This window comes from Grammomys surdaster, unplaced genomic scaffold (assembly GCF_004785775.1).
Source record: "Grammomys surdaster isolate TR1022 unplaced genomic scaffold, NIH_TR_1.0 231, whole genome shotgun sequence".
Classification (NCBI taxonomy): domain Eukaryota; kingdom Metazoa; phylum Chordata; class Mammalia; order Rodentia; family Muridae; genus Grammomys; species Grammomys surdaster.
The window spans coordinates 55,702-71,044 of NW_021604676.1; the positions used below are offsets into that span (position 1 = coordinate 55,702).

At 39.9% G+C, this 15,343-nt stretch overlaps 1 pseudogene; it reads right to left on the reverse strand.

The window, feature by feature from the left end:
- The window catches only part of LOC114626246, a 63,529-nt pseudogene that overhangs the window by 39,610 nt on the left and 8,576 nt on the right, over positions 1-15,343 (reverse strand).

Sequence of the window (15,343 nt, forward strand, 5' to 3'; positions counted from 1 at the left end):
ATGCTTTCTCAGCATCTAGTGAGATAATCATATGGTTTTTTTCTTTAAGTTTGTTTATATAGTGGATTACATTGATGGATTTCCGAATATTGAACCATCCCTGCATTCCTGGGATAAAACCTACTTGATCATGATGGATGATTGTTTTGATGTGTTCTTGCATTCGGTTTGCTAGAATTTTATTGAGTACTTTTGCATTGATGTTCATAAGGGAGATTGGTCTGAAGTTCTCTTTCTTTGTCGGGTCCTTGTGGGGTTTGGGTATGAGTGTAATTGTAGCTTCATAGAACGAATTGGGTAGTGTTCCTTCTGTCTCTATTTTGTGGAATAGTTTGAAGAGAATTGGTATTAGGTCTTCCTTGAAGGTCTGATAGAATTCAGCACTAAAACCATCTGGTCCTGGGCTTTTTTTAGTGGGGAGACTTTTAATGACTGCTGCTATTTCCTGAGGGGTTATGGGACTATTTAGATGGTTTATCTGCTCCTGGTTTAACTTTGGTACCTGGTATCTGTCTAGGAATTTGTCCATTTCATCCAGGTTTTCCAGTTTTGTTGAGTATAGGCCTTTGTAGTAGGATCTGATGATTTTTTTAATTTCTTCCGTTTCTGTTGTTATGTCTCCCTTTTCAGTTCTGATTTTATTAATTTGGATACTCTCTCTGTGCCCTCTGGTTAATCTGGCTAACGGTTTATCTATCTTGTTGATTTTCTCAAAGAACCAACTCCTGGTTTTATTGATATTTTGTATTGTTCTTTCTGTTTCTATTTGGTTGATTTCAGCCCTGAGTTTGATTATTTCCTGCCTTCTACTCCTCCTGGGTGTATTTGCTTCTTTTTGTTCTAGGGCTTTTAGTTGTGCAGTCAACTTGTTAGTGTGTGCTCTTTCCAGTTTCTTTTTGTAGGCACTTAGAGCTATGAGTTTTCCTCTTAGCACTGCCTTCATGGAGTCCCACAAGTTTTGGTATGATGTGTCCTCATTTTCATTGAATTCTAAAAAGTCTTTAATTTCTTTCTTTATTTCTTCCTTGACCAAGTCATCATTGAGTAGAGAGTTGTTCAGTTTCCATGTGCACATGGGTTTTCCATTCGTTTTGTCATTATTAAAGACCAGTCTTATTCCATGGTGATCTGATAAGAGGCAAGGGATTATTTCAATCTTTTTGTATCTGTAGAGGCTTGTTTTGTGACCAATTATATGGTCTATTTTGGAGAAGGTACCATGAGGTGCTGAGAAAAAGGTATATTCTTTTGTTTTAGGATGAAATGTTCTATAGATGTCTGTTAAGTCCATTCGGTTCATAACTTCTGTTAATGTCAAAGTGTCTCGGTTTAGTTTCTGTTTCCATGATCTGTCCATTGCTGAGAGTGGGGTGTTGAAATCCCCCACTATTATTGTGTGAGGTGTAATGTGTGTTTTGAGCTTTAGTAAAGTTTCTTTTATGTATGTAGGTGCCCTTGCATTTGGGGCATAGATGTTCAGAATTGAGAGTTCACCTTGGTAGATTTTTCCTTTGATGAGTATGAAGTGTCCTTCCTTATCTTTTTTGATTAATTTTGGATGGAAGTCGATTTTATTTGATATTAGAATGGCTACTCCAGCTTGTTTCTTGGGACCATTGGCTTGGAAAATTGTTTTCCACCCTTTTATTCTGAGGTAGTGTCTGTCTTTGTCACTGAGGTGCGTTTCTTGTATGCAGCAAAATTCTGGGTCTTGTTTGTGTATCCAGTCTGCTAGTCTGCATCTTTTTATTGGGGAATTGAGACCATTGATGTTAAGAGATATTAAGGAAAAATGATTGTGGCTTCCTGTTATTTTTGTTACTAGAGGTAAAGTTATGTTTATATAGTTATCTTCTTTTGGGGTTGTTGGAAGATTACTTCCTTGCTTTTTCTAGGTTGTAGTTTCCCTCCTTGTGTTGGCGTTTTCCATCCATTATCCTTTGAAGTGCTGGGTTTGTGGGAAGATATTGTGCAAATTTGGTTTTGTCATGGAGTATCTTGGTTTCACCATCTATATTGATTGAGAGTTTTGCTGGGTATAGTAATCTGGGCTGGCAATTGTGTTCTCTTAGGGTCTGTATGATGTCAGTCCAGGCTCTTCTGGCTTTTATAGTCTCTGGTGAGAAGTCTGGTGTAATTCTTATATGTCTGCCTTTATATGTTACTTGACTTTTTCCCTTACTGCTTTTAGTATTTTTTCTTTGTTTTGTGCATCTGATGTTTTGATTATTATGTGACGGGAGGTATTTCTTTTCTGGTCTAGTCTATTTGGTGTTCTGTAGGCTCTTGTATGTTTATGGGCATCTTGTTCTTTAGGTTAGGGAAATTTTCCTCAATGATTTTGTTGAAGATATTTACTGGCCCTTTAAGTTGGGAATCTTCATTCTCATCTATACCTATTATCCTTAGGTTTGGTCTTCTCATTGTGTCCTGGATTTCCTGGATGTTTTGAGTTAGGAGTTTTTTGCGTTTTTCATTTTCTTTGGCAACTGTGTCAATATTTTCCACCGTATCTTCTGCATTTGAGATTCTCTCTTCTATCTCTTGTATTCGGTTGGTGATGCTTGCGTCTGTGACTCCTGATCTCTTTCTTAGGTTTTCTATCTCCATGGTTGTCTCCCTTTGAACTTTCTTTATTGTTTCTATTTCCAGTTTCAGATCCTGAATGTTTTTGTTTAATTCCTTCTTTGTGTTTTCTTGCATTTCTTTAAGGGATTTCTGTGATTCCTCTTTAAGGGCTTCTATCTGTTTACTTGTACTCTCCTGTATTTCTTTAAGGGAGTTACTTAATTCCTTCTTATAATCCTCTATCATCATCATGAGAAGTGATTTTAATTCTGAATCCTGCTTTTCAGGTGTGATGGGGTGTTCAGGGCTTGCTATATTGGGAGAACTGGGCACTGATGATGCCAAGAAACTTTGGTTTCTGTTGCTTATGTTCTTGCGCTTGCCTTTCGCCATCTGGGTAACTCTAGTGTTACCTGCCCTCACTGTGTAAGATTGGAATCTGTATTTCCAGTTATCTTGCTTATTGCAGAGCTCCTCGGAGTCCAGAGGTCTCTGTGGTCTTATGCCCCTAATCTCCTGGGTGGAAGAACTCCTGGGACTCAGGCCACCTCTTGGATCTGGTAATCCTTCTGTTCTGAGTGCAGTGGCTCCTCGGCTGCTCTGAGTGCAGTGGGTTCTCGATGACTCAGGATTCAGTTTCAGCTGTTCTGAGTGCAGTGGCTCCTAGATGACTCAGGATTCAGTTTCTCCACAGGACAGGAGCAGACCAACTCTGTGTCAGCTGCTCTGAGTGCAGTGGCTCCAGCTGCTCTGAGTGCAGTGGGTCCCTGATGACTCAGAATTCAGTTTCAGCTGCTCTGAGTGTAGTGACTTCTTGATGACTCAGGATTCAGTTTCTCCACAGGACAGGAGCAGACCGACTCTGTGTCTGGTCCAGTCCCAGGGACCAGGCAGGGGCCGAAGGGAAGTGGAATTCCGGAGGGGCGGGGTTTGGGTAGCTGCTGTGCCCTGGATGTCCCTGGCTCCCAGATGTATCTCTGGGGCTTAGGGAATGAGATGGAGTTCTTACCAGCTGCTCTGAGTGCAGTGGCTCCTGGATGACTCAGGATTCAGTTTCTCCACAGGACAGGAGCAGACCGACTCTGTGTCTGCTCCAGTCCAAGGCGAAAAAGTAAATTCTTTTGCTCAGCTTTCAGTGTACATCATGCTTGACCATATTTGCTCTCTTTCTGTCATGAATTCCAGTTCTTAATGGAATTATATGAGCTTGAACAAAATGACAGCTTTTTGTCATTTGATTTGCTCATCTGGAGTTCAGTATAAACATTTTGTAGGAGATGAAAAGCACTTCCCACAAGCATTGCCAGTATGACTGCAACGACTGCCTTCCTAAATAAATAAATAAATACATAATGGAGGAAAAAAGTGAAATTTTCCATTAGGATTATGTAGCATTTCTACATTGTTCATTATTTTAAGATATGTAGTTTTCCAAACAATCTGTGCAGTGAGGTAAACACTATGTTTTGGGCAGAGGCCATGGCAGAATATAAAATACAGATTTTGCTTGACTGCAACTATGTTAAATTGAAAATTATGGCCCTGCAGTCTGAGGCCCCAACAGTACAGATCTTGGAAAAGCTAAGATTTCTCCTTGTACTCCAGGAAGAATATCCATGAAGGTCAAATAATAAAATTAAAATCTACTGACAACACAGTTACTAAGAGTGAATTTGTGTGCTGAGAAGGGGTGAGCTTGTCCTCACCTCTGCAGTCTCTAGGATGTCTGAGCCTGTGCAACAGAGAGCATTACTCCTGCCAGCATATATTCACAGTTAGCTCTACAGATCCCGTTGTCATCTCTGTCAGTGCTACTACATCATCTTAGCAGAGGGGCCTGTGCTCAACAAGTCTCACACAACTCCTCCAGACCCTCAGCTCTCCATCTACTCTGTGAAGACAGCTCACAAGGAGGCTGCACAGCTTTTGGTCTTAGAGGTAAATGGTTTTAAAACTGGCTTCACTAAGCTAAGGAGCAAGGTGACATCATGCTGTGACTCATTTGAGATATTTATTATCTAATATCTATTATTATTATTATATAACTTTTTAAAAACAGGAAATTATAATCTAAGGGGAAATATTCTTTCATGTTACATGATAACTGAAATTAGAAACCCAAATCTGTAGCAGGAGATACTGAAAAATACTGCAACATGGCTTGGCTAGCTTCCTGGCCACTGCTATGTTCCTGCTCTAAGTTCCTGCTCTGACCACAGCACCAGCTAACCAGGAGGACCAGCCCAGGATCCATGAGACAGTGTGGCTTCTGCCTCCGCTGATCAGCTCCATGGACCCGATGGCTTTAAGCATGGCCCTTGGGTCAGCTCCACCACCCTCATGGTTCTCAGCTCAGAGCAGACAATAACCACCATCCTCGAAGTAACTGGTAGAAACAAGCCTCTCAATGCTTAAAGATTATCCAATGGATTTATTTATCAGCAAATACTCAATACTCAAAATGCCTAGACAATTAGAATTGTTACCCAATATCTAACCTTTTGATATGAATAACCCGAGACTCCTAAAGACATGAATGTCTGTTTCCATCTTGCTTCTCCCCCTTCTTTTTCCTTCTCCTTACTTCTTCCTTCCTATTCCTTCTCCTCCCCACCACCAGCTCTGCCTACCTCTTCTCTATCCAATGTCAGAACTCTTGTCACACAAATCCCAGGAATTGGAGATATGACTCAGCAGTTAAGAACATTTGCTACTCTTGTAGAGGACTGGCGTATAGTTTCCCGAACCCAAAAGACCTCTCACAAACACCTGAAACTCAAGTTCCAGATCAGATGCCCCAGTCTAACCTCCACTGGCATGCAAATGCTATACTTGCTGACAAAAACTCCATGCTTAAAAAATGAGTAAACACAAATTTAAAAATTTAGTCCACAATTCCTACCACTGCACACACTCACACACATACTCGCACATACAGACACACTCCCACTTACTTACTCACATACACCCACTCACACAGATTCACACATGAACACGCTATATCTCATTATATTACCTGACAGTTAAACAACGAGTAACTCAAGTAGATGAATATAATGTCTCTAAATCAAATCAAAACTCTTTTTTTTTTTACAAAATTGGAGAAAATGCTTCTTTTATGACATAAATATTCAAGTATAAATATCCAAATGTTTGGAGCAACTGACAGTATAACCCAAAAGATAACAATACTCACATATACATAGGGAAGGCAGGACCATTTAAATATGAAGATGGCTGTACACTTGTTTAGAAGGGTGGCTTCATTACATCCAAGAACATACCATCTTTCAGCATTCCATTGATAGTAAATTCAAGGTTATAAAACAACAGCCCTAAAATTGCTAAAATGACTATAAAGGTTGCACGGGAATGGAGATGTAGATCCACAGCACGGTACTTGTGGCAGCATATTTTCCCCGAAAGTTTGGAGAAGCTAAGGTGGGAGGAATAAGGAGAGGAAGAAGAGGAAGGAAGAGGATGAGCTAGAGAGGCAGAGATGTAGAGCCATGGAGGATCATGCTCTGGTCTAGGACAGTCCAGGGTAACAACTTATATCTAGGTTAGTTTATTGGGAAACATCTATAATTGTATGGGTATCTTGTTGATTGAGTGAGCATTACCAAATATATAAATCCTTTGGATAATCTTTAAACATTAGAGTCTCATTTATACCGGGTACTGCATGGATGGCAAGATAGTCTGGGCTCAGCCCAGCCTTGAGGAGACAGTGTAGAAATTGGCAGAACCATCTCCTACGCTGGCATTTCTTGGGTGCCAGGACCAATGATTCTGGCTGGCTGTCTGGAGCTGTGGCCCATGTGTGGCCTCTACCATGGAACATGGCAGGAGAGCTAAGCAGAGCCACTGCTCGTATAGATAGTCAGCCTAAAAAAATGCCATTTTAAATATTAAACATCTCGCTCTAATTAACTAGAAATTTACGTCTATTTCACCTGAGAGTAACAGTTGGTTTTTTTTTTTTTTTTTTGAAGAAAGTAAATGAGTAAGTGCTAAGATAAATCATGTGCCTCCTAGCGAGGGAACTAAACAACCACAACAAAAACAGCAGCTAAGCTCCCCTGCTGTGGGGAAATGCAGGTTGCTTTTTGTTAGGAAAAGAAGAAAGTAGCTGATTCTAGAGTAGAGAGTACAGTGTATAATTAAAATTGAGATTATTTGTTTTTAAGATAGATTTAGAAACTGTTTTGTCTGATTTACGGGGGAATCTTGCCTACAGTTCAGAACAAAGATACGTAGAGAAGATTTGTCTGTGGCTCTGTGCCTAGATAGGTATACATTGTTAACTTCTCTGAGTCAAGAGTACTAAATAAATAAGCCTCCATTGTGGACCAATTACTGAATTAAGTATAAAGTTACAATATAGGGATTATTTGCTTTTAGGAAAGATTTGTAAACAGATTTGTAGAAATCAAATGGGAATTTTCACCCGAGATTTGGAACTAAGATAGGGAAAATTGTCACTGACTCGAGTAGAGAGTACAGTGTATAAGTGGAAGCTGCTCTGTAGTATAGAGCCAAACAGAAAGATAGTGTAAGTCAGGTATATTCAAATGATATAAAGTTACATTGCCTTGTCTAACATGGGGTCCAAAGGAATTCTGGGTTCATTTCCTGCTTGGCAAAATAGGGAAGGTCTAAGAATAGGCACATACAATATTTTAGTTATTAAATTCATTTTATTTTAAAAATGGGTGTGATTTTCAGTTTTGTAGTTACAATTTTCCTCTGGGAAAGAGGTCAAGATAAAAGTTTTACTGATTACTGACTCAAGGACATGCTATTTTGGGGAAAAGGTTTTGTTTGCGAGTTTTCAGAAGAGAAGATTGAGATATTTTCTGGTTATTGGCTCAAGGATATACTATTTTGGGAAAAATGTTTTGTCTGTGTGTTTTCAGAAGAGATAATTAAGATATTTCAACCTCCTAGAATTATATGGATTAGATATGACAGAGGCAGGTTGCTAGAAGACTAGATTTGAGAATTCAAACAAAAATTATTATGATACCAAAATTTGTTTTGAGAATTATATATTACAGAATACACAGCCTTGGTGTATCTACTCATCAAGCAAGCTGAGCAGACGTGCTTGAACCTCTGATGTCCTGGAATTTCAGCTGGATGCAGTGAAGACACAGACATCAGAGGCTTATCAACTTACTCTTCCCCCCCCCCCCCCCGCCCCTCTTCTAATATCTTAATGCCCAAATTCACCTTGAAGAAGTTAATGGTCAGTGCCCCAATTCCCTGGGCTTGGGGACTGAGGTGGTTAATATTAGGCTGTCCTTCTAGGGAAAAGTAATGGTTTTATTGGAACAGGGAGGACAGTTAGAATTGATTACATAGCCATAACTTACTTGGTAGAAATCTCAAAAATTGTTAGTAAGCTGAAGTTATAATTTCTTAAATAGTACAAAATTTATTTTGATTTCAAATGCAAGCGTTTTGTTAGTATATTTTCTTCTATTAAGTCAAAATTGGTGGGTACAAGGCTTAAGTCATTCTTTGATTTTTTAAATCTGATCTGAGATGGTTAGCCTGTGATTTAAGGGCCTAATAACACATTCATGGCTCTGAGTTTATTGTTAGGGTGTTCTCTAACAATATTTTAATTAGTAATCTATTTTAATTAGTAATCACTGAAAGGATTTAATGGACAACAGTCCAGATCGCTTTACATAGGTGGTTGGTTTTCAAAAACGTCAGAAGTTCACAGAATTGATGTTACAAACATTTCTGTATTAATTCTCATTTTGAGTATATACCTGCATGCTCCTGACAGCTTCCCTGACTTGTATTCTATAAATTGGCTAAGTTTTGGAAGCTATGCTTTGTGCTTCCCATATCTTCAGTTGATTCAGTCATTCTGGATTTCTGACAGGGTTGAAGACTTATAATCTCATAGCTATTTATTTTGAGAGAAAGTATTTTTTTTTAAATTTTAACAGGAAGGATGATATGTAGTGGCATATTTTCCTACAAGTTGGGAGGAGCTAAGGTGGGAGGAGTAAGGAGAGGAAGAAGAGGAAGGAAGAGGATGAGCTAGAGAGGCAGAGATGTAGAGCCATGTAGGATCATGCTCTGGTCTAGGACGGTCCAGGGTAACAACTTATATCTAGGGTAGTTTATTGGGAAACATCTATAATTGTGTGGGCATCTTGTTGATTGAGCATTACCAAATATATAAATCCTTTGAATAATCTTTAAACATTAGAGTCTCATTTATACCAGATACTGCGGGGATGGTGGGATGGTCTGAGCTCAGCCCAGCCTTGTGGAGACAGCATGGAAGATTGGTGGAGCCATCTTCCATGCTGGTGTTGTTTCTTGGGTGCCAAGGCTGGTGATTCTGGCTGGCTGTTTCCAGCTGTGGCACGCGTGGCCTCTGGCCACTTCTAGCTGCAGAGCACTTCTCTTCAGGCTGCTGTGCATGGTGGCTTGAGCTAGGCAGAGCCGCTGCCACATTGAGAGTCAGCCAGTTCAGCAGCCTTCATTAAATATCTAACACAATAGTACTTACCCTATAATTGCTAAGACCTGGAATCAATAGATAACACAGCAGAATTATAATGATCATGAAGTTAAAAAAAATAGAATAGGTTTTGGCTGAATAAGCCTGAGGAAGTACATTTTTATGTGACATTCATGTTAAAATAACAGAAAATTTAAGGCAGGATGGCCATTGTTACACAGACAGTTAAAAGAAAATTTGAGAGTGACCTCCTCCTAGTTCCCAGTTAGCTGACAGGGAGGAGCTGGGTGAAGTCTGGTTGCACTGTGTATGAACTGTTCTCTTTGAGTAGCTACTGCTTTCTTACACCAGCCCCTAAGTAGGGAAACAGTACTCCACAACAGGAATCATCACTCAGGCAGTAGATGCACAGGCTCCCATCAGAGATGTTCAATGGCACTGTTTCCTCACACCCTGATTTCAGCTACAGATCATCCTTTCTTTCCCTCACTTTCTCCAGCCATCTCCACCCCTTCTCCACTTAAACTTTTTCCAAAGTCTGTTCTATCACTTTCATGCTACGAATTTTAAATATTTGTGCAAGTACCATCTATCTACCCACATGGAATTTGCATCAGGAAAAATCCTTTGTGCTCACTTTACTCATGCCTTTACTTGAACTTGAGGATGTGCAGGTGAATTAAAGAACACAGCTGAGAGGAACTCCAAGTGTGTCTCTCATTACTTTATGCAACTGTTGAAGTAAATTTCCTACTGCATTAGTCAGTAAGTTTCTCTAAGTAAAAAACAACCACTAAAAACCTTTTCTGTAAGTATGAAGTTAATCATGTCCTACTTGCTGCAGTGAAAAATTCAGCATGGTAAATACAGGGAAACCACAAACTCACAGACAGCAGCAGATAGCAAGTGTGACCCAGAAGTCACTGACACAGACACAAATTGTTCCCATTTGATTTTTTAAAGTACATTTAAAATAATGTTATCAGATTACCTGAATCATAGTGACCCATGGAAAACCTTTAAAATTTTTGAATGTTGGACAGATAATCCACCTAAGCTGATGCCAGAAAGGGGTGACACATGCAGTCTCCATGGCTGAGCTCCTCTCCAACTTCTGTTCTCCTAAGAGTCGATCCAGTTTGGTTCTTGTGTCACTGTATAAGGGGGACTGGGCATACATATTGGTCAATTTTCTGTGACTTGATACTGTTTCTCAAAAAGCTTTTAATGTTCATCAGCTTTGGAATAAAAGTAGATAAAGACAAGAGACAGTTGTCAACAATTTGACTCATTTTCTGAGATACTTTTCAGGAATAACACATAAATTATGTATTGGATTTTCTTTGAGATAGTCCCATGTAACCTACAATGGCCTCAAAGTTGCTATGTAGCCAAGGGTAACCCCAATCCTCTCCTGGTCCACTTGATTTGGTGTCTCAAGTGCTGTGATTACTATCATCCACCTTGACACCCAGATATGCAGGGCAAAGAACCAAACTCAAGGCTTTGTGCTTGCTAGGCAAGCATTCTCCTAGATGACCTACATCCTCAGCATGAAAAAATGTAAAAATAAAATGACTACGACTGTGAAATTACTTTACATTTTAAAAGAGCATCCCTAATTGACCTGTTGACTGTGATGTTTCCATGGATACAGCAAACAGAATGGCCTTTTCTGTTCTGGACAATAATTCTTAATAAAGGCTTCTTTCCCATATGGTCTATACTTCTTAATATGAAGACCTGATCCTTACTTTCTGCCACATGCACATAAATGAACTGCTGAGTTTCTTATTGTTGAAATGTTATACACAAATCCAGAAATAGTAGCATAGCCCTGTAATGCCTGTACTTCGGAAGTGAGGTAGAAAGAACACAGATGTAAGGCCAGTCTGACTACCTAAGCAAACCTTATCTAAAACAGTACAAGAATAATATTAATGCAATGAGTGCATTTATTTTCTAACAGGAATTTCCATTACTACTGACCATATCATATAAATGTTCTTTTATAAATTAAATCAAAAACACCCAGCACTGACCAAAACAAAGTCTATCAGCTAACTTAGGATGCTGAATTAACACAAAAGGCTATATTCTAATGAACCATTGTGGTGTTTAAATGAAATCACTTAGGCAAAAATGTCTGACTCTAAAAGACTCACATACATTCTTGGCCTTCTTTCTCTGTATCAGAGAAACTTCCATTAATGATATCCAGGAAGAAGTCTGAAGGTTGTGGTGGGACTCATATTTGTAATTTACAAACAATACATCCCAGAACACAAACCCGGGATCACTCTCTCAGAGTGGGGGAGTGGGAGGAAGACACAATCTAACTTCTTCCTCTTCTTGCTACTTCCCTTCACTAATTTACCATTTCCCACTATATCCACTCACAATATTTCAGCAATCTCTGTTCCGTAGCCTGATGCATATGTGTGGTGGTGTGGATACAGACATAGAATAGATGTAGACTAGACATAGACTTGTGAACTCTTCCTGTGAAAAAAGCATTTAAACTCAGCCTAAATTTGTATTGGACTACATAGATTCACAAAGCTTGCACATTTCAGATGACAATGATTAATGATCAATGGTACTTAAAGTGGAAAAACCCACACACAAATAAGTCTGCAAAAGAGGCAAACAACATCTCTGATATCCCTTGTTTTCTCTGCAGATCCTGTGGATGGAGGTGCTTTCATAGCAATAGGTAACCATACCTGCAGACTTGAAGTACTCCAAAGCATCCTGTGCGGGTTCATGAAATATAACGTTTCCTGAAGCCACTAAGGTGAGGCTTTCAAAAAATCTGAAGAGGGAGTACTGAGGCTGATTGATGGAGAAGATGATTGTCCAGCCCTTCTTCGACATCCTAACTTCAGAGTGTGAAACATGCTAAGTCACTGGACACTGGAACCTTGAGTACTCCACAGAATATTTCATTCCTAAAGGATTATTCATTGTTATAATTTCAGGTTGAATTTTTCTAATAAACACCTCATCTCACTTGTGTTATACACCTGAGAAAGAAACCAAGCTCCATGCTTCTATTTAAACGTCTAGAACTTGTTAATGTGAGGAACATCAGTTGTCCACAGTCCATCAGAGTTTTATTGACAGAGTAGATTCCCAGGCAGTGTAGATCTCAGAATGAGTTGGATCACTAACAGGCATGCCAACTGATCTGGAGGTTCATTCAAGATTGAGAACCAATGACAGAGCAGATATTAAAACTATGATTATGTTGCACAATTTCCTTTGATTACTGACAGCTTCTGCCCCTTCAGGAATTGGTTTTGTTTATTTTGATAATGTGATTCAAATTACCAACCACTTGTTCTCTTTGCTAAATGATTCAGTGATAACTTCATTTCAATTTTTATAATATTGGCATAAAGAAATCTTAATATAATCTTTCTCTTTCTGAGGATGAGCATTAAAATGCCAAGCAATAGGTAAGGAGTCAAGGTAGTGGGGGCAAAGCTGGAATCTGATCATTGGTTTAATTCCATGACAAGGAAAAATAAGGAACTACCATTTCTGAGTGTCAACTGGAGAAACAGTAGCCAAAAACAGTGTTTCAATGTGCCAGTAAAGCTGATAGGTAGTGACACACACCTTTAATCCCATCACTCAGGAGGCATAGGCGGGCAGACCTCTGTGAGTTTGAGGACAGCTTGGTCTACAGAGCCAATTCCAGGACAGCCAGAGTTGTTATACCAACAAACCCTGTCTTGAAAAACAAATATGCAACAAAAAACTTCCATTAAAATATTTGTATAAAAGCTGAGTGTGGTGGCATATCTGTATAATCTAGCATTTTAAAGGATCAGGAGATCTCAAGTGATGTAGATTGCATGAGACTGTGTTTTAAAAAGACAAACACAGAGCAAGAAGGAGAAAGGAAGGAAAGAAGGAAAGTAGGGAAGAAGGGAGGATTGAAGGGAGGTATGGAGAGGGAAGGGTGAGAGGAAAAGAAGAAAGGGAGAGAGTTTGGCATGGTAGTGTACACCTCGAATTTGAGCAGGACAACTGGATGATAGAGGCAAGAAAAAGAGCAAAACAATGCCAAAGTGACTGTTATCCCTGACAGACTATTATTAAATCACAAAAGGAAAAATTGTAATTTCATAGATCCCAGAGACTAAAAGCATGATTAGATGGTCAAGATTTTTATAGGCAATAGAGAGGGCTCAATGGATAAAGGCACTTGCTGCCAAGAATAAAGACCCTGAATCAGTTCCAGGAACCTACTTGGTAAAAGGAGAAAACAAGCACCCTTGAGTTGCCCTTTCTACACTCATGCTACACACACACACACACACACACACACACACACACACACACACACACACACACAAATAACTAAGTAAAAATTTAAAATATTAAATAAAATTCTACCATTAGGGTGCAGTTCTAGGAGTGTTGAAAAACAAGGAGGACACATGTCAGGGCCCAAGTCTGCTCCTAGAACATTGAGATAAATCATACTTAGAATGACTTCATACAATGTATTAAGACCACCAATGACCTGAGAAATGGACAGAGAAAAGCATTCCATATTGGAAAATGAGCAAGAATGTGATCTTAGAGAATATCCTCCCTCCCTCCTTTCCTTCCTTCCTTCCTTCCTTCCTTCCTTCCTTCCTTCCTTCCTTCCTTCCTTCCTCCCTCCCTCCCTCCCTCCCTCCCTCCTTTTTTCTCTTTCTTTCTTTCTTTCTTTCTTTCTTTCTTTCTTTCTTTCTTTCTTTCTTTCGTTCCTTCGTTCCTTTCTTTTGTTCTTTCATTCCTCTCTCTCTCTCTCTCTCTCTCTCTCTCTCTCTCTCTCTCTCTCTCTTTCTTTCTTTTTGTTGTTTTTTTTGAGACAGGATTTCTCTGTGTAGCCCTGAATGTCTTAGACTCTGTATACCAGGCTGGCCTCCAACTCAGAAATCTGCCTGCCTCTGCCTCCCAAGTGCTGGGAGAATATCCTGAGTCAGACAGGAAAGGGCACACACAGCAAGGTGGGGACACCCTAGGAGTCTACAGACCAGGAAATGGTGAGGCCTTACTTGTTGACCCTCTCACTGGAACTGGACAACAAGGAGTGCTCTCTGTTCCTGGAATTACAGGCTGGGTGTTAGGGTGATGAATCATGATATCAGAACTGGGGAATAGAAGGAAAGACAGACAGTAAAGGACAACAGGGAGTAGCCTGGGTCAGCAAAGTGGATGATCCTTATATGAATCTTGGGGTTATTCAGTTTGAAACTCGTAATAAATTTTTGACCATGGACAAAACCTAACTCTTAGACAATGTTTCCTACAAAATCTTCAGCCACAGAATTCTTTCTTGAGAGCAAGTAATGTCACTTCTTCTACATCGTTCTTCTTTGGATTAAGAAACCAATCTTAGAAACCTGTTTTTTTTCTCCAGTCATCACTGTGTTCAGATCTCTCCACTCAGCCTCAGCTCACTTGTCACATGCTTGAGGGTTTAAGGACATGCTAATTAGAGCAGTACTCCACCTTCTCCACAGCCACCCATCCTATGCTTTAGGCTATGATCTTGATGCCTCTTCTTTGTTGGTTGAAGTTTCCCTCCAGTAAACAAGAGTTCTGTTGCCTACTTCTGAATCTCCTGCACCGAAAATGCACAGAAGCAACTGGGTATTAAGTTAATAAAAGTACAATGTCCCTTTAGTGTAACGGCCCATTCTGCTTCTCGGGTCCGCGGGTCAGGGCCTACCAAGAGAGAGAGTGGGGACAGGGACGTGAAGAATGGAGATGAGACAGAGTCTGATCTAGTCTCTCCTCAAGTCTCTCCTCAAGTCTCTCCTCAAGTCTTGCCTTTATTGAAAGGAAATCATGGGTATATATAAGCACAAGCACAGGAACACAGCTGAAGATGCTTTACCACGTCCACCCTGCAGCTGGGGGCAATAAACAACAAAACAAGATATAGGAGAAAACCATATTTATCAGAGTGTGCTCAGCTGTTGTATGCTGTTAAAAACAAGCCTCTTGTCAGGGTATGGCTCGAGATGGCTGCAAAGATGACAGCTACCTTTGGCTAGGTGTCGGTCCCCCTTTTAAATTTGTTTTCAAAAGGGAAGGCTGGGAAAACTTACGAAAACCGTGCCTGTCTTAGGTTGGAACAAAGGACCCCAGCCTCCCTTTCCCGTCTCTGGATACTCAAGAGCCATTGGTTGAGCTCTTGTCTTAGGATGGTGAGGCCTCCCAGTTTAGGGCAAGGGTCTTGAAGTGTTCTCTTACCCGTCATTGACTGTTGGGAGC